Source organism: Anopheles coluzzii, chromosome 2, assembly GCF_943734685.1.
Source record: "Anopheles coluzzii chromosome 2, AcolN3, whole genome shotgun sequence".
Lineage (NCBI taxonomy): Eukaryota > Metazoa > Arthropoda > Insecta > Diptera > Culicidae > Anopheles > Anopheles coluzzii.
In genome coordinates this window covers 40,183,529-40,202,979 of record NC_064670.1, presented here as the reverse complement: position 1 = coordinate 40,202,979, position 19,451 = coordinate 40,183,529, and the positions used below count along the sequence as shown (strand labels likewise).

The 19,451-nt window shown below is 42.9% G+C and overlaps 1 protein-coding gene across 4 annotated transcripts in view; it reads right to left on the bottom strand.

The window, feature by feature from the left end:
- Positions 1-19,451, bottom strand: part of LOC120951987 (uncharacterized) — a 64,897-nt gene that overhangs the window by 25,168 nt on the left and 20,278 nt on the right. For all 4 annotated transcript variants that reach the window (XM_049607388.1, XM_040371025.2, XM_040371026.2 and 1 more), the window contains one exon: positions 10,744-10,911. The gene's annotated coding sequence lies outside the window, so the exon portion shown is untranslated. The remainder of the gene's footprint in view (positions 1-10,743; positions 10,912-19,451) is intronic.

Genomic DNA, 19,451 nt, shown 5'->3' with positions numbered 1-19,451 from the left:
TTAATTTATCTCTTTCTCGAAAACACAATACACTTAAGGGAGTGTTTCTAAAGACGTGTGTCAGAAGGAGTTATCTGTTGGACCTGGTTACGGTCAAAAGGCTTTTGTTGAAATTGGAATTGGAAAAGGGACAGAAAGCAGCCAAGCTGGTAAACACAGTTTTATACAATATAAGTTATTAATTACTATTCGAATGATTATTAGAAATCAAGCAGTTGAGAGAATTGCCTTTTCCAAGATAAAACACATCACCAAATGACACCGTTTCACAGAAGGCAGCAGATGAAGTGATGAGTGGCAATCATTGGAAAACGTTGTTCGTGTCTCTGATTTATTGCATCTGCTTCGTTCTCGTCTCTCTCGTCACCCAATTCCCACCAGGCTTTGGCGCAATGTTCAACACAACCATTTCTATAGCAAGTGGCACACGATGGTTGCCAGCTGTTCCAGCGCCGCACACCACACTCAGATCACTCTCGATCGACACCTGAGATTCGACGAAGTCACCGGGCCCCTGAAAGACGGCGGCTTCCGTTAAAGTCCCGGCTGCAACCGGGACTCGGCCAATTCAACCGATTATCTGTCAACCGAGTGACAGTTCGCTTCACTCTTCTGTGCCGGTATACCGGCTGCACGAGAGCCATGCTGCCATCCCTCCCGCTCAACCGCCAACTACACGCCGCGCTCGAGTTGATGATGGTTGATTGATTCAATTTCCGAATGAAATTACCGAGTCTCGCCGAAGGTGCTTCCCTCAACACCGATTGGTCCCTCGCAGCCCGTTCGGTTGTCGAATTGAGGGCTGGCGCCCTTCCTTCGTAGCGCAAGCGTGAGCGTGTACAGTGTGTCACGGAAAAACTCAATTACTCGCGCCGGCTGTTGGCCGCTAGCTGTTGCTGCTGCTGCTGCTGGAGCAATTAGACAAATTGATGGCTTACTTTCACTGTCGTCCCACACGATTCACCTAGTGGATTTGTGTTTTTTACGCTACTGTTTGTGCAGACAGGAAGAAGAAGGTCTTTGCTTTGCGTGGTAATATTGTCATTTAACAAATGCTGACCAATCATAGAATGGGAAGGGAACATCTAAACGTTTTCCAACTGCTAAGTAAAATATAACAATAAAAAACATTTCATCATATTGTTGTAAAGAAGGGAACTATTAGATTGAAAATTTCACTTAGTTTAATGCTCTCGTGTACAATAGGATGAAATGCAACTCAAGGTGCCTAGTCCATTTTCCTGTACTGCTCAGAATGCAATTAGCCGGCATTGGCATGTTGCAACGTGTGCATGTGCCATTCCGCTATCCATCACTGTGGGTCGGGCGGGACCATACACTGACCCAGTTCAATTGTCATAGCAATCGGTAAGTGCATCGTCAGCACATCCAAAAGGGCTGGCGGCCTCGAAACGACAAAAGGAAAAGCAAATTGCACGCGCGTTCCATTACCGCCCATTGAAGGGTATAAGTTTTGGCGTAGTCATTCACTGCGCATTCTTCTGATTCATAAAGGATAATCTTAAAGGACAGAGGAAACACTTCAGCGAATTTGCTGTACTTGTGTTTTATAGTTGCTTCAAGAACAAGTGTCAATTACGGAAGAAGACTACATAAACCTAAAAAATAATATGTCGTATTGGTATGATCATGATCATTAGTTTTCAAACTTGCAAAAAGATGTCTATAAATGACATTATTAACGCCTTTCTTAAATAGAGCCTTCCCAAATCAGATCGTATTTTGTTACACGAATGTTAAATCAAATTTTAATGTTAAAACTACTCAGTTATCCAGACATACAATTTGACAATGATCAGAAACTGGCGCAAAATGCCGAAACATGTTTGATCGCTAAACAAACCAGGCAATTATTGGCTCAAGAATACATTTGACCTGCCCTGTTTTGCCCGTTCTGTTTTTTTACTTTTAAATCAGAAAAGCTTTTAAGCTCGTTAAACTCATTCCGCATACCGGCTCGAAAGCCAAACAACGCAAAATCATTCATTTACACCCCAGACTCTACCGACCTGCCCCCTGAACCATATCCAGCAGCCACCGCATTCTTCACCTGTTCAGCCGGCGGTTAATTATTTTGATAAACGAAATCCAGGGCAATAGAGTGTGTAGTACACACAGAGCACAAAACATGAGCTCTCTTCTCTATGCCCTCTTTTTCGTCCCATTTTCTTGCTTCTCATCCAATCGGTGAACCAATCTATGCACTCCGATGATGCTCCGGATTTTCCCATTCGATTGATGTGCCTTGGAGTGGCAAGCAAATAAGCGCTCGGGTAATCATGCAACCTCCTCCCATGGATTCGGTTTGGCCGCGGCAGTGCAACGTCAGCAAAGTGCGCCATGTTTAATGCACTTTCGGCAGTATTAGCCTGCCAATGTTTCCCTTTTCTTGCACGGCGAATGAGGGCGAAAGTTGAAACGCACGAATGTGCGACAGCACGACGATGTCGAATGATGAAGGCTGCTGCATCTTGCGTTGGGGAGCATGGCTTGGTTGGAAGGAGGGCTAATGAACGTTGCTACCACTTTTTGCATCCACATCTGGTGGCGGCGGTTCGCGCGATCACGTAAAAGCTTCCATCGCTGGTGTGGCGTAAATGATTGCTAAAATAGTAACACATCTCACGGCAAATTGACACCGAAAGAAGACCGTGCATACGGGATTGTACGAATTTTTGCATGTTTTTAAAAAGTAGAAGCATGACTTTTTAACTATTTTAATGGTTTTAACTTTCTCTCGGGAGAGCGGGAGATACTGATACTGTTTTTTTTTCATGCACCTTGCCGCAGGCACCTGACATTTGCGTGTTCATTGGTTCTTTTCGTTTATGATTGCGAAGATCGTCATCTGTGTCTTTGGTTAAATCGAAAGCAAAACAATACAAAACGCACAGGAGAAAGTTTACATGCACATGCATTTCGAGAAATTTAAAGTAAATTTTGGAAGAAATTCAAATTAAATATTATAGTGATTTTTATAATAAATAAATACACAATTATGCAACAAAGCTTGATGCACAAATGTAACGTATTTCAGATACCGGTGAAGGAGGAAATTTTCCCCCAAAAGCCGGTTTTCCAGTTGCGTTGTGTTCATTACAACATATTCAAAAAGGCAACCTACGACACCACCAAGCAGTGCCAGTGCAGAACCACATTCCCACATTCGATCGTTACCGTTGCAGCGGCAGAGCTCGATAGCTCGATTTATAACGTTTGTCAGAGATAGACGGTGGCCGATTAGTGCGCTACAACAACGCACACAGCACCGGGACATGGAAAAGCAATATCACCACCGAATTCCGTTCTTGCGTACTGTGCGCGTTCGGTTGATGTAACCCATTTTCCACGGACAACGGTGCTTTTTATTCGTAGAGCTTTATAATCAGCTGCGATCGATCGCCGATCGCGCGGATGCAACATGGATGGAAAATGAATCTCGCCAGCAAAGGTAGATAAAAGTGGATAAAATATACACGTTTCTTTTATTTCCCACTTACCGCTTAGGATGATAAATGAGATCGTTCACATTTCCAAACATCGATCGATTTCTCCCCCGGTCGGTTAGCCAGTTGCTTTCTTCCTTCCACGACTAGCTCAAAACCACAAAGAACAAATTGTTACCCCTTTCTGTTGATTTTGAATATTCAGAGGTTCGTCGCTTATAAAAAGCGTAATCGTTATGACACAGTGCACCCGACCAAATAATTAAGGAAACAACAATGATACTCCATGCATCATTGGGTCGACGAGAAGTAATCACTGGACATTTTAAACAATATAGTTAAACCTCCGTACGGTTACCCACTCCAACATGACACGCTCGTAGTGGTAACAGCTATGAAGCGAGAAAATTATGATCTCTTACACATTTCCTTCACAATCATTGGCACATAATATCACCGGTTCATAGCTCTCGTTAATGAGTTTTACGTTTGCTTCATAAACAGACATAAAACCACAAAAAAAGTACCAACAAAGTACTACACAATCAAGATCACATCAGACCGGGTAGCCAAATTCATTGTCTCTTTCATTTTTTGCCCACTCTGTCCTACACGCAATCAAAAATACGAGCTAAATCTCAGTACTTCCCATAAAAGCCAGCGTTGTTTCGATTTGCTTTACGATATAGTTTTCTTTTCGTTTCCCTTTCTTCCCTTTCCTCTGTCTCCGGCCAGCATCCGGTGAAAGATAGGGTAGAGAAACGCGCCCGAAATAGGAAACAGTGTTGAAAACAAAGCTGTTCGTAAATTAAATTAATCAACCACGTCCAAAATTAGATCTGCCCCGGCGACAGAGAGTGAAAGAGGGTCCAGGGAGGAGGAGGAGTAATGCGGCCGGAAAAATGTCCACCATATTTGGAAGCACAGGAAAACTACTCGGCCGTTGCAACGTTCTCATACACAGCTTCCGAGACACCAAACTCGGGTGGGACTTTCCTGTCGCCGGAAAGGCTGTGGTTCGAAAACGTAGGTGAATTAAGTTGTGACGGCAAGACAAAACGAAAAAACTACAAACCCTTCACCGATCCCATCCGGCCACACCGATGAACCAAAACAAAATGCCAACATACACTGGTCGGCCACCGAGAAACCCAAATGTCGTCGCCCGGCAGTGTCATCTCGTGTGGATGCAGCGGGGCAGGAGGAAAGCAAACCAAACACATAAAACAAAGGCACAGGTTTCTAAAAAGAAAATATTCGAGCACCTTCCGGTAACTGACGCGCACATATCACACGGGGACCGGCGGCTGCCGTGCTATCCCCCACCACCCCTAAGGCGTACACAATCGCGTTCATTGGCGCGTCCGAACAATTAAAGAGAAATTATGACGCAACCAACCCGCAGCCTCACTCACTTGCTGTCTTGCTCCCCCACTCCCTGCTTGGGTTTAAAATTATTAAGACAAAACCGCACCCGGTGCAAATTACACGTGCGATGATGCACCACACCGCAATCGGAACACAAACGCACGATCGACCAAAGACGATCGGAAAGATAGCTTCGGTCGGATCTCGAAATGTGCTCTCGGTGGTTATTTCACGTCCGGGGTGCATCATCATCAATCCTGCGAGTTTCCATCATGGCTGTGTGAGCCCCGAGCGCGTTTTATTGGATGAAAGTGAAAACGCCAATTTCAGTTCGGCACCGCGCATAAACGACGAGCCGCACCCGAACGGAGCGCACCAATAAAATGTCGATTAGCTTGCGTGCGGCGCACAATGCGGCGCGCTCGGGTGAAATGATTCAAGCGCGGGGAAAAATTTGGAATTGCGTACCTTATCCGGCACGCAGCGGAAGGTTTATTGATCCCTATTCTTATGCGGGAAATGCGAAGGATTTTGCATTGTGCGCAAATGCGCATTTGCTCCAATTTGCTCTAAGTCGAAACGATTAGCGTGCCCTCCCTGCGGTTAGCTATTTCCCTATTGATGTTGGCGAGGGGCACACTGCGCATCTTTCAACCGTGTAGACCATCTGTTTTATTCGCAGTAAGAATGTACCCGCTACCCTGCACACTGCCACTTAAAAGGGCCCACCGATAAAGCGTTTTGGTGTGGTACATTTTTTATATTTGCTGATTTCTTGTCGGTACGCCATTCACTATTGAGTGGAATGTGAGAAAATAGATTTCAGCACATTTGCTATTTGTGCGCTCTTGGCATACACACTTTTGCTTTTACTAACGGCATGAAACGGGAGGCATGAAACAATGCTATATGTATGTTTTTTTATTAATCTTTTTTATGTCTTTCTGCATCCGTTTTTACACCGCGTTGCTTCAAACAACCCCTCGCAGGTGATAAGTTATTTAATGATTTTTTGTCTAGATGCCTCGCTATAGATGTGAGATTTGTAGATTTGTTGGAATCATTGTGTTAAATAATTTAAAGTTGTTATCGTCTAGTAGTGGTGGCTATGGAACGTGCCTTCATATCATAACATTAAGTACATATTAATTAATATAATTCATATAATAAACATCATCCAATATATAAAATTAAAAAGAGTTAATAAGTGACAATAAATAATGTATGATATCCCAACATGAAGGCAGCGTGTAACTAATTTCCAAGAAATAAAATAAACCCAAACGAAATTACATGAACATGGGACAAATTTATAAATAACTAGCACCAAAATAATTATTTGAAACATATTTAGCAAATTGATTACGAGACAACTTAGGGGTGCATTTAACAATTATTTTTTTACGTTACATATTGGGAATTTGGAGCAAAACAAAATTAAATAAAAGTTACTATTTTTTGTGTGCTACCCGGAAAAGTTTACTTAACGACAAGGCAACCAGCTTGAACTGAAGGTTGACTTTATTGATCTGTATCGCCAAAACACCACTCGACAATACTCGTTACATTCAATTTGGCCTGTCTGTCAATCTTTCTATATGAATATGGACAGACACTATGAACGATTACTTCCAACAATAGCCGGGTAAACAGTTAGATTCACAGATAGAGCCGTGCATATGCTCCGGGAGCAGCGAAATTAAAGTTCAAATGTCACTTCCGCAACACAACCGATCGCAAGGAAAACATGAATTTGCGTACTCATGCATGCCGTCAAACAAACTGCTGCCTACATTGTCTTCATCGTTTCAGGATGTTCTCTTTTTTGCTGGACGCGAAACCAAACGGTGATTTGCGCAGCCTCACTTTTCCAGCAGACCCGCTTTTGGTCTACTACTTTTAGCGTAGAGACAATGAGCTCTTTAGTTTTATTTCTTGTTAAATTAAACTCCCGTCTCTTGCGGGCTTTTGTCGGAGGCATGTGTAAGATGTAGCGAAAACATCGCGAAGTAAGCATTTTAAAAAGAAAATCCGAAAAAAACACCGAATGCAGCATTAATACAGTACATGGCATAGTGTACACAGTGGTGTGTAGGCTGCAACCATTGTTGTCAGACAAACGCTAAATGCGTTACACGTTAACACAAGATTGACTAACTGAGTGTTGACACAGAAATTGTATCCAAATATTAAGCTGGACGCGACGGCGGAGGAGCATAAACACACGTAATGACCAGAAGACCTTGTAGCTATTTAATGGATAATTAGCTCTTTTTTAATTATTCAGACTCCGTTCTAATTACCAGGTGGACATAGATCTAATTAAAGAATAGCGTAAGGCAATGACCATGAAAATCATGCAAGTTTCCATGCAAAGAAGTGAAATGGCAATGGTGTTATCGGAAAAGGTTGAATGTATTACTAGCATTTAAACATGCATTGTGTAAAACATACAGATAAACGCAGTTATTCCAAACTGAAGGAAAAAAAGGAGAAGAGCAGGAGAAAGAACAAATTGCTGTGCGATTTTCCAGCCTAGCACAATTTTATTGTTTTCGTTGTGTACATTTTCGACAACGTTTACAACCGTTACACTGTGTGTTTAATGTTTATTGCGACAATGCATCCCGTTGGTAATTCACTTCAAACAAACAAACAGTATCTGCAGATGTGATTATGAGTAATAATTTAAAGCACCATTTTAACTAGAAAGTAGAGCAGAAGCTATTTACTTTTTCAAAGAAGAAATAACAATATTGTGTGACAGTTAGATAGCACGCTCAAAAAGCAGATTCAATAATATTTCCAGGAAAATGTTACTGATCTTGCCACTTGCTGAACAAACTTACTGTACGAATCAACAGTATATGGTACACTACATACAAGCTGAGACTTTGAAAACTGATGTTAAGTCGTACGCCCTTAAGCTTGCGAAAATAATGACATTATACTGCACAGACTGCTCTCGAATAGAGAGGAAATATCCATTTCACATAATAACGTCGTTTTTTGTGTTGTTTCCTAAAACCCACATCATCCCATACCCAGCACAGGTTGTAGTTTCGTGAGAAAATTGATGGGTGGACGATAAGTACCCAGCTGGGTACCGGAATTGATTTGTTCCAAGCGCTGGGTGTGCCGTGCAGCAACAACCATCAAAGCGTCATTCGTCATTCCCATGAAAAGAAAAGCGGGAGGAAAAGCAGACCCAAACCGATTTTCAAATCGATCCCACCCAAAAACGATCACCCTTTAACCGGATTGGTACCGCTTTATTTCCTTCCTGCTACGAGATATTGTCTGTGGTACACAGCCGCAGGCCCCGTCTAGTCGAATACGGATTAAAAGTTTTGCTCTAAACGGAAGTAAATGAACCCACCGGGGTGAAAACTCTCCAGCGGCCGGGGCTGTAGTAAGTGTAAAGCATTTTAACTTACAGCAACAGCAGCAGCAGCAAAAAAGACATCAAACATCCTATCGAAACTGAAAGCATCAAATTGCGGCAGCGTAATGCTCGAGACATCAGGTGCACCACACCACCACACCAACTAACGTCGGAAACGTGTCGGCGCGTGTGATGGAGGAGGCGTCGTCGCGTAACGACTCAAATCGAATCGAAAATATCTGCTCAATTTTCACTTTCCTCTAATCGGGTCGAAAAATACCGATCAAACATACATTTAGCCTAATGGGGGAAGCCAGGGGGAATGGAGAATCTTCCCTCCGCCGCACCTCATATGTAGCGGAAAAACGGCCGCTAAGTGTGCAGGAAATCTGCTGTGGAGTATAGCTATGGCTAGGTACCGGCACATCGGATGGAAAATGCTTCAAACGAACGAATCGCTCAACCTGTCATTTGATGAGGAACGGGCATGTGTCGATCACAAGATCACAAGCTATGAGTGCATTGTTAACAGTTGCTTCATCACCGCCACCATTGGCCAACCAAGCCAAGCAGCAATGTGAAGCATCTCAAGAGTGCGGAGCATTGAACTTGGGATGGCGGTAAGATGCCGCTTCTTATGCATGCGTGATTGCACGAAGATATGCCTTGTTATGTGCCTTCTCTCTAGTCAGTGGGGGAGCTGCGTAAGGGCGTACTCGACAAAGAGAAATTCTATGCTGTATTTGCTTTGATTTGTTCCGCCAACGAGTGGGACCAAAGTGGTTCAGACATTCGTTGCCGTGAATTTCCGTAGACACTTTGCGATGTTTGCTCTTGTTGTAACAGATGTTCAAATTCAGATATGCAGGTTGACGATGCATTCAAAAACACGAAAAAGCAGCAAATCATTTTTATATAGAAAACGATGTATTTTAAAGAGTTATTTATTATTTTATCAAATCCTGTATAACATCAAACCTGTTTTACTTAACCCATCAACACCTCCACTTAAGTTCCCAGCTGAGCCCGAACCGTTATATGGCACCGTGTACACCTATAACCGGTACGCATCAAGCGCACCAATCGAACCGACCCGATAATTTTCCGGCGCCTACCCTTCCAACACTTTGATTTACATAAGCCGTGCGCGGTTCAAGACATTACCTCACACACATTGCTGGTGTGCCTGGTGCGTGTGCAGCTCATCGATTGCGAACCTTTCCCGGCGTCACCGCAGAAACCCTTGCTCCGGATTCGCACGACTGATTTCTGTCAACACACACATACACATACAAAACACACAGGAACTGTGGCCAAGTTCTCGGTAACCGATTCGATGACCGAGCGGCCGGTGAAGTGTGCGAATTGTTTTATTGCAATTCAATTCTGCATTGTGCCCGAAATGGGGTAAGATTCCATCGTCATCGGGCGAAGACTTTTCGCTCTACAATATTTTTGTCCACCGAGGGGAAAAGCGAGGCAGCGGGGTGAAGTAAGAGACGGTGTAATCTGAACCTTTGATTCGTTTTGCCGTGAGCCTTCTCGCATTACAGCACACCAGCTAAAACCGCCACCTAGAACAGTGCAGGGTGGTGTACAGTTATACAAACGAAAGACTTCAACGGTGTGGCGAGCGACGAACCTCGACCGCCACTGAGCCGTGAGTGCAAGGGTGTATATTTGAATTCATCGTTCTTTGCTTTCTCTCTGTGTCATTTTTTTCAATTTCCATTCGCACCACCAACACCCCACAACAGCGATCCATTTGTGATAGGGTGGTGACTTAGCTAACCAGCAACGAGCCGTTCTGCCGTTCTGGTTGTGAGGGCTCGGAACCGCGGAATTCAATCCAAAATAGGCAGACAAACGCCGGAACTTCAATCACCCGATAACCACACCGAAAACCCACAAAAGGAGACGTTGAAGCACGTTTGAATATGAGTGTGTGTTGCTGGGTTCGTGCATCTAGAATGGAATAACAGCAACTACAGCCACTCAAAAAAGCAAACGCTTAAGTCAATCAACCGCAAACCGATTCAAGCGTTCGGTGCGACCTCCTCGCACCAAACAGCCAGGCACAGAATAATGATGGGCAAGCACTTTGACCAAAACACCAAACGATGACTGTGGCTTTTTTCATTTTCCGAACGGCAATCAAAACACATAAAGAAAACAACAGTTAACGTACGGCCTGATGGAGGAGAAGGGAAGCTCCAAACCGTGTCTAGAGCAGCGGGGAAGAGCAGTTAGAATAGGTACACAGTCATCACAGGCGCACGGAAACGTAATTGTTAATTAAAATATTATCGATTCCATTGGCGTCGGTTATGTTGATTGTGTGAGTTCAACAATGGAAACACGCTTTACTCACAGTAGCTCAAAAAAATCAGGCACAGGAGGTTCAATTAGAATAGAAGATTAACCTGAAGTATATTAAATAAAACATCAATCGCAAAGGGTACATCATAACTCTGCTATTTCCGTCTCAGTTGTGCATCAACAACCGTTTACTCAAACACTTACCGAATGATGAGTCGTAGCCCAGGAGAGGTGTGAATAACGGGACTGTTCGATTCATAAGAATGATTCCACGCCCGTAATGCTTCCGGCGAAAAGTGGCCCCTAGTCCATGACTCTTGGAAGGGCGAACGTGGAATCGTCGCGCTGTTTAGCTGCTCTAACGATTAGAATCTGCAAAAGAGTGACAGAATGCAACTATTAGTTACTAATAATAAAAACAAGTATTGAAAAAGCGAAAAGATTTTTTAAATTCTAACGTGTCTATTCCGAAAAAGACATTACTAAAATATGGACTTATTATACTTATGAAATGTAAGATCATTGAATTAGAGTAATTAGAGTAATAAGGGTAAATGTAATATACTGTATAAAAAACAAGATATGGTAAATTCAGAGTAGGTTTTGTCCAATTTGATTTTGTCAGAGAAGATTTTGATCGCAAAAATTTGCAACAAACCCAAAAATGTGCCAACGCCACACGTCAACGATTGATTGACATTTTCACACCAGTGTCAGTGCGTGCTTCGTGCCGTTTGAGACAGCAGCAGAATTAAATAACATCGCATTCGGAAGCACAGCACACTTCTCTCGATTGCGCAACTGGCATACACCCTGGCAGTCCACATTCACAGCATGGATTAATGACCAGGTCGTTGGCGCGTGCCACTTATCTTTCGCTCGGGTGACACCTCACGTCCGATGCTCTCCCCCTTTGGGTATGCTTCGTGCTTCTTTTTATTTACTTTCTCCACAATTTTCCGTTTTGTTTTATTATTTGCACTAAATCTTCGTCAACTTCTCGTCCCTCGGTGAATTATCAGCATGCACAACAAGGCACCAGCGCCATCTACCTGTCCACTTGTGTACCACATTAAGTTACGCATTTACCTCGCGCTGGAAGAAGAACCAACTAACTAACGCACAACAAAAATGCAGTTAAAATCACACGAAAATGGACAGTGGAAGAAATTGAATGTCTTTTGTTTTTTTGGTTGTTGTGCTGCTTCTGGTGACGCGCATCAATTCCTCCATCCATCCCTCGCCGGCATTTCACTTTAATGTAGGCGCTGTGTTACGTCACGACCGGTGCTGGTGCCAGGGTGCTGCTTGATTGGCTCGACGGATCGCATCGCGGCATCCGTTAGTGGCAAACGTTGCGAATTTTGCATACAAACATACGATCATTATGGCAAATTAGGCTAACCTGAAGCCGATGGGTATCGTCGTGTTACCACCGCATCGGCTGCAGTTTCTAGATGCGAGACGCGTTTGGGGCACAAGCGTAGGTAATGATCGACCAGCAAGGATTACTTAACGGTAGCATTGGTCGTGTCGGCACAGGCGTACGTTTGCATTTCTCGATCCTAATGAAGATTATAATTTAATTTGAAGAAAAGCACCTCTCCCACATATGTGTATACACGAGCTGCAGGTACTACCAGCACTATTTAATTATTTTTGATCTACTTATGTTGCAATTATTAGAGAGCCATCAACTCGCAGCGCTTTGATTTATGCAATAACTAAATAGTAAGTCTTGTATAATCAATTTAATTGAAGAATTTAAAAACTCTATTTGGATCAATTATAATGCGATCAAAAGGTGCTAAAATCGAATCGAAACTCGAATTAAAAAAAAACACACAGTAATTAATGTTATACCACCTCTACCGATCCGCTTTTTGTTTTCGCTTCATACGCTCAGTTAAGTGGAACCATCATACGAGCCATTTTCCCACCGTGCTTTTCACTTTCGGTGTTTGTATCTCCTAATATCTTTATGTTATCGTGTACCACACACACGCCCTACACGCAACAAATCAATTATCTCAACATAAAACGCAACACACAGATGATGGTGAAGTGTGTGCATGCTCTCCCTGCGAGACAGTACACGACGGTTTAGTAAAAAAATCAACAAACAAACAAAATCTTACACAGGAATGCCTCGTTTTGAATCTTAACTGCACACATTGCAATCCATACTGGCTGCTTATTTTAACAGCACAGGTTGCTACACATATTAGGGGCGCGTGTTTTCGTTGTATGCACTCCACTCCATCGATGATCAACATGTAAACAAGCATAATTAAACGCAGCCACATCACGGCGGGATTTTGATATCGATCTAAAGATATTTGCAACGCACACCAAACGGTTGTACTACGCTAATGTGAATTTCCTCACCACCTCTGTCCAGTGTAGAAGGAAAGTGTTACTAATTTCATAACTACCTCATCGATTATTGGGCATATATTATACTACTAACCATAGATTTAGATCATACCGATAAATTAAGGCACCACGCGCTATTGAATGGCTTTTGGGATTTTATTTCCCCGTCGTTTTTTTGCACCCACGTAAGACTTGCCCGGCAGTTGGTCCATAGCCGATTGGGCATAAGAGTTACACACAGGCACGTAAAGTGTTACATTGGGCTATCAATACATATGTGGGGCTGCCTGCCTGTATTGGAGCCTCATAAAATTCTTACTTAATCAAACAAACCGCTTTGCACGGGGCTAAAAGTAATCCTGGCTAAAGCTATTCGCGGCAGGGCGATAAATCGTACTATTGCAAACCTCGATCATTACTTGTTGCGTTAACAGTCGAGGGAAGCAATCGTAATCGAACGGAATAGTAGCTCAAAAGGAATGTTTTATCTTTCTTCTACATAACGGATTCCAATATAACAAACAGCAGGCACAGTTTAGCAATCAACCAAAAGAAACCAAATTTTAACGATTTAATCGCAAGAAATAAACATCGTCGCTATGGATAATGAATCAGCCGTGTAACAATGTTCTAATTTAAATGTTTCCTTTTCGTCTTTGCTTTCATTTGCTGTTTTTTGCGAGACACAGTCATGCTGTGGAAGAAAAAAAAATCAATCAGCAAAAACATGTTTTGTAAAATGCTGATTGCATGAAAAGCAACAGCACACGGTAGTTCGTTTGGTTGCAAAACGTTGAGGGTATATTTTTAGTCAACACCGGCAATCGATTTGTGTCAGCTGGACTAATGACGCCAACGTTGCATTTGGCGCGAAAAGGTTCATACTTTTGCTGTGAGTGCGAAATGTGTCTCCGATCAACACTCGAGGCGCAAAGAAAAAAATAAAATAAACGCAACCTTTCATCATTTTTTCAATGTCTGCCATATTCGTAACAGGCGTCACTAATGATGCGTTTGGAATATTGGTCCCAATTTGCCAACGAATTTTAAGTAACGGCAAGACAAGCTTTTGGAACTAGAATCATCCTTAAGTAATCAAATTGCTTCAGATTTGTGACATATTTTAATCGATGAGCTGGTTTATCAAATAATACTTATTAATGGAAGTATTTAGATATAATTATAGAATACACTAGCGCTTGTCTTTAGAAGCTAATTTGGAACCCATTTTCTTACGGCTTTAGCTCAAGGTCACTTGTCTTAACGACCCGTTAAATGTTGGTATTTCACAAAAAGAAAAAAAAGACTCGGATTAGTAGTATCCTAACTTCTTTCCAGTGGCAGCATCAACCTTTAGCTACCACAACGTTTTACTGTAGTCGCTTGAGCCAGGTGCTAGTAGAGGTTAATCGGCTCTTTAACCTCTAGAAGGCATACTCGATGGCATTGCCATTATCGATCCTGTTAAGCCATCGCTTTTGGTATGACGGCATTTCAAGCGAACGATACTGATGTACCTTTTTGCTAAAATGCACGCTACTAGCTAATCTAATTATTGCGTATGTCGTTAGGATATTTCTTCTCGAAGGAAATGTAAGCCAGGTTGCTATATCGCAGAACATTTTTTCTGTCTTAATGAATATTGTCTTTACGGGACTTGAAAGAAAATAATTAGGATAGTTAGGAAAATTGAAAGAATTTATTGAACAAAAGAAAATAAATTGTTTAATTAAAATTTGATATAAAAGCAAGCTAATGCATGATAAAGACACAATATTTAAAATGCAATTTATGGCAATTTGTGGTTTTGTTAGCGCGATTCCATTACAAACGAGTAATAAATTCCACACTATCTCTTACTGATCCACAACATTTTCACAGCACTTCATTTAACCTTCTTTTGTGAAAAAATGTTTCCATTTTCACTAACCAAACATTTCCAACCAAGCGAACCACTCGGGCGGCCTGTTTGACGGCTGCTTACTCACAAGGCTAATCACCGTAACCTTCCGCGAAGGGCGAAACCTTTTCAACGAAGCTCACACACCTGCACCGCCGGTTGGCATTGCGCAGGGAAAACAGATTAACGCCTTTGACGGTACACGCGGGTGACAAATGGCAAGAAACAAAACGAACGCCGTTATGAAACGATCCGCGGATGAACCCGGTGCGATGTTAGATAAACGCCACGCCGCTTCGCGTTTGGACCCTCGTCGGTCGGTCCATTCCGGCATCAGCCTAATGAAGCATTGTCAACAAGCAGCTTAGCATAGCGCGGATGAGCGCTGCGGCCGTACGGTCGGAAGAAGCAGCGACCGATCGAGCGTTAGACAAGCGCGAGGAAGTCACCACACTCTGGAAGCTAACCTACAGTCAGTTCTCATTAGCGAATCGTTGGGTAATAGAGCTGGTTGTGAAGCGCTCCCGGCGGTTTTCGACCGGTTGATCACACAGTTGAGAAAAATTGCAGCTTTTGTTAAATGTTAATCTTGTGGCGACTGCCCGTTGCTACAGCTTGTAATTATGAATTTAGTTCATGAAATGGCTTTATTCACATTGTTTTCTAACGCTTCGCTGTACGCTCCAACTAAAGAGTGAGATACAATGTCGATGTCATACCAGGGGATTCCAAACTACGGCCCTCGAGAGCATGTAATGCGACCCGCACAGACTTTGTAAAGGTTGACATAAATAACTTATACTTTGGCTGATTAATGAAAAAACAATTTTGACTTTTGAAAGACGAAAATCAAAATTCAACAAAAGAAAGCTGTTTAAATTTGATATATTCAGTTAGTATTTTCTGACCAAAACAAGATTTGAACTTTCACTCATTCTAAAGGTATCGTCAACATGGCCCTCAACAACGTTATTTGTGAAACAATGCGGCCCGTGAACTGAAACATTTGGTGCTCCCTGTTGCATACCGTCGAAGCTAAACCAAACCAATCATAAATACAGAACGGTTGGAGCTAAAAAATAACACATACTTGGCTTGCACAACGCGTAAAGCATATGGCCGTGATTTGATCCGGAATGTGATCTTTGCCTTCGACTGTCGATTCTTTCCCGCAAGCCTACTGCAAAGAACACCTGCACGCAACTGTGTACCTCATGTATCTTTTTTTTTTTGTTACACTGCTCCCACCATACACAATCGTGTGGCATTCTGTGGCTCACACTCCCCCGGCAGACTGTACACACTCCTACGCATCCTGTTGAAATGTAAATAATCCACAATCCTTCCAGTCGGCACGAGAAAATAATCGATCAACCAACGCCGACCGAACCCCGAGAAGGCTGAAGAGAATTTTCTCCATTCTTTATAAGGTATCGCCGACAAGGTCTTTCCATCTCGCCGATGCTCTCGCGTCCCCCACAGTAGAATAAGCCGATGAATAATAATTGAAACTCTCGCCATGGCAATCGTACGATTGCATACATGAGGCAAGAAGCGATTGAAGTCAGAACCGCGGCACACAGGCAGCAGGAAGCTGAAAACGATTAGGTGTTGGTTTAGTATGCGCAGCATAGGCTGTAGGCTTTCAACAAACGAGCGGGTGTGGGACGGGCTGAATTGATTGCATTGCAAGTAGGTAGCAAATGCAGCCGCACACAAGCACACCTGTGAAGAATACTGGAATTCTGGACGGGCGTTGCAGTGGATGCATTGGAGATTCTATTTTCTAAATCAACGAAAAGTTCTGAAAGATTTATTCAATCAACTTAAAATATTTAAAAAAATATTATCAAATAAAAACACAAAACTTTTGACGTTCCCAAAGGTCTTACAACCAACCACTGACATAAGTCTTATTATAAAAGGATTCTTTTCTGCTATTTCGCGGTCATTCCAGCCTATATAGGCTTTTGAGACTTAGTTCAGTGCCACACAGCAGGATAGTCAGTCCTTGCTACGGGGGACGTAATTATGTCGTACGAGTTGGCGACTGTACCACGGCACTGCCCCATAAAAGGTTAATTCAATTAAATTTCGCGAAATCAAATTACTAAAATACTAATAAAAGTACTCGTAAATTATGAAGAAAATATTCTATTTTTCAAGTAGGATTTTATTTTTACAAGAACCATAAGAATTCTTAGTTTTACATAGAAAACTCGTACAGCAAGTGCGTTAATATCTCTGTAAACTACTGTAAACGATTTATAATTGTAATTTATAAAAAAAAACCTATATCCTATGATTTTTTCTACCAACAACATAGCTTTTTCACTTATCGTATGCCCATATCGTCTCAACGGTGGTCACACATTTTTTCTACTATTTTACATACATTCCCTGCACGCTTTTCGTCATCATGAACCCCGGGTGAGCTAATTTCTCACACACACACGAACACACAAAAAACACTAGCAGTGAACTTTTGACCGTGGTTTTAACGATGGTTTATTTCAGCTAATAGGCATTAGGTTGACCATTAGATTTTCTGCACAACCCTCCCCTTGCTGACGTTGCTGAACCCCGCGGGATCGATCGACGCGATTCGATCAATTAAACTCAAGGTCCGCGCACAGTAAACCTTTCCACGTTTATCTCTTCTTGCGCAGGGCTGCCATGCACAACAAAAACAACAAAAAAGTAACAAACCGCGTTTCCAGCATTAAAACGTTCAACCAGCCAACCTAGTTCCCGACCGAAGCTCGCTTTAAAAGCGCGGCCGCCGTTTGCTACCGAACCGTAAGTGCACAACACGCGGGACGGGAAATGGCTTCGAAGCGTGCGCGCGCGCATAATGTGTTTGCAACTTGCGCAACGAAATCAATTAAAACTATCGACGTACGACGAATGCGAAGTTTAGACAAATGCAACCAGCGACGGAACCATTAAGCAGGGGAGTAGTGACGAGTGGGCACAACATAAGAAAAAAGGTGAATATATGCTACCAGAAAACAAAACTAAGGAGGAACAAAAACACATCCCCATAAGTGTAGGTCACACCAGAGGCTGTGGAAAGAAATCGTCCAAACACAGCAAAGTGACTACCGAGGGGCATGGGTGGCAAGATGTAACTCACCATCTTAAAGGCAAGCGTGAAATGCAATCGAAACACTTTTTGCTAACTCATTCAACAGCTTCCAAATGCGGCGTGACTCACACACCATCAGGCGGACACAGAAAGACATCGAAATTCGGAAGTTCAATACCACACCTTAGGATGTATGGGAAAAATGTTTCCCAGGACGATCGCCGAGAGGAAGCGAATCGCGCAATGTGTCTCGCTTCACGGTTTGCTGTTGTACCATTATCTCCATTTCATAGAGGAACACTATCCGCTTGTGAGGTATTTAAACGAACGAACGAAGCTTTAAACAGTACCGTAACGCATTAAAGCAGTGAGCTTAGGTGTTGGTGAATAAAATGTATTTAAAAGATAATTACTTGCGAAGCCATTTAAAGCCTTATGATATCTTCCCTCCCTCAACACAACATCGTACAACCAGATCAACCGGTACTCCTATACGAAGGCAACTCTTGACACTGGAAGTCAAACTTGGCCTCTCCCAGTTTTCGGCTGGTTCTCGCACATTCCTGAGTTAACAACAACAATCGTCATCACAATGATCGGGATTGATCGATCAATCAACCAATAGCTAGTACAAAACCCTCCAGAGCCCGTTGCACGATTACACGAAAAGTCGCTTAAACGAGAAACAAGCCCCATTGGGGGCACGCGCAACATTATGCTGTTGCTGCTGCTGCTACGGTGGTCCAAGCGAGGTGTGACCGATGGTCAATTTTAACGCACCATTACACTGAAAGCTGCACTTGGACACACACACACACCAAATGGAATCGCCGAATCGTGCGAGTTTGTGCTTCATTAGTAGTTGCCGCGTGTCTATGCATGTGTGTTTGGAATTACATCTGAACGGAACACGGGTTTGACTGCATTACATTTTGAGCCCACCGCTCTGCTTTGGTACGTAACGCATTTCAGTTTTCCCTAACATCGATGCAGAGCGGCACACACACACAACGAGGATTTATCGGAGCGACTCTGACGCTGGTGATCAGCTTTGGGCCATTTCGATTACGCGTCACAGACGCGCTAGACGTATCGATGCCTACACCCGAGCGCTCGTTGTGGTTCGGTGCCCTTACGGTTTTCCTGTGCGACTGTAATGCACTTTGGAGTAGGGAAAAAAACGCAATTCGCAACAGGTCCAACCACACACACTCGAAGGTAATGCGTACGCATACGTCACTCAGGGCCAGTGTGTAATCGACCGGTCTGTATGCGTTACTAAAAGCCGACACAATGTTGAGCATCCCTTATGCATCATGTATCAAACAGTTTCACGCATTACACCACAGCCGGAGCGCGGTAGAAGGGCTTAGTAGTGTGTATGCGAAAGGAAAGAGGGTACCCATTTCCCTTCACTGAGTCAATCTGGGAGATGAGAGAATGTCTGCGAATACGAAGTTGTGTTGTTTGGATAGGGAACATTGGAGGTGTTTGGTTAAGTATGCTGTTTTTGTTGTTGACGAACGTTATAGTAACGTGCGTGAATAA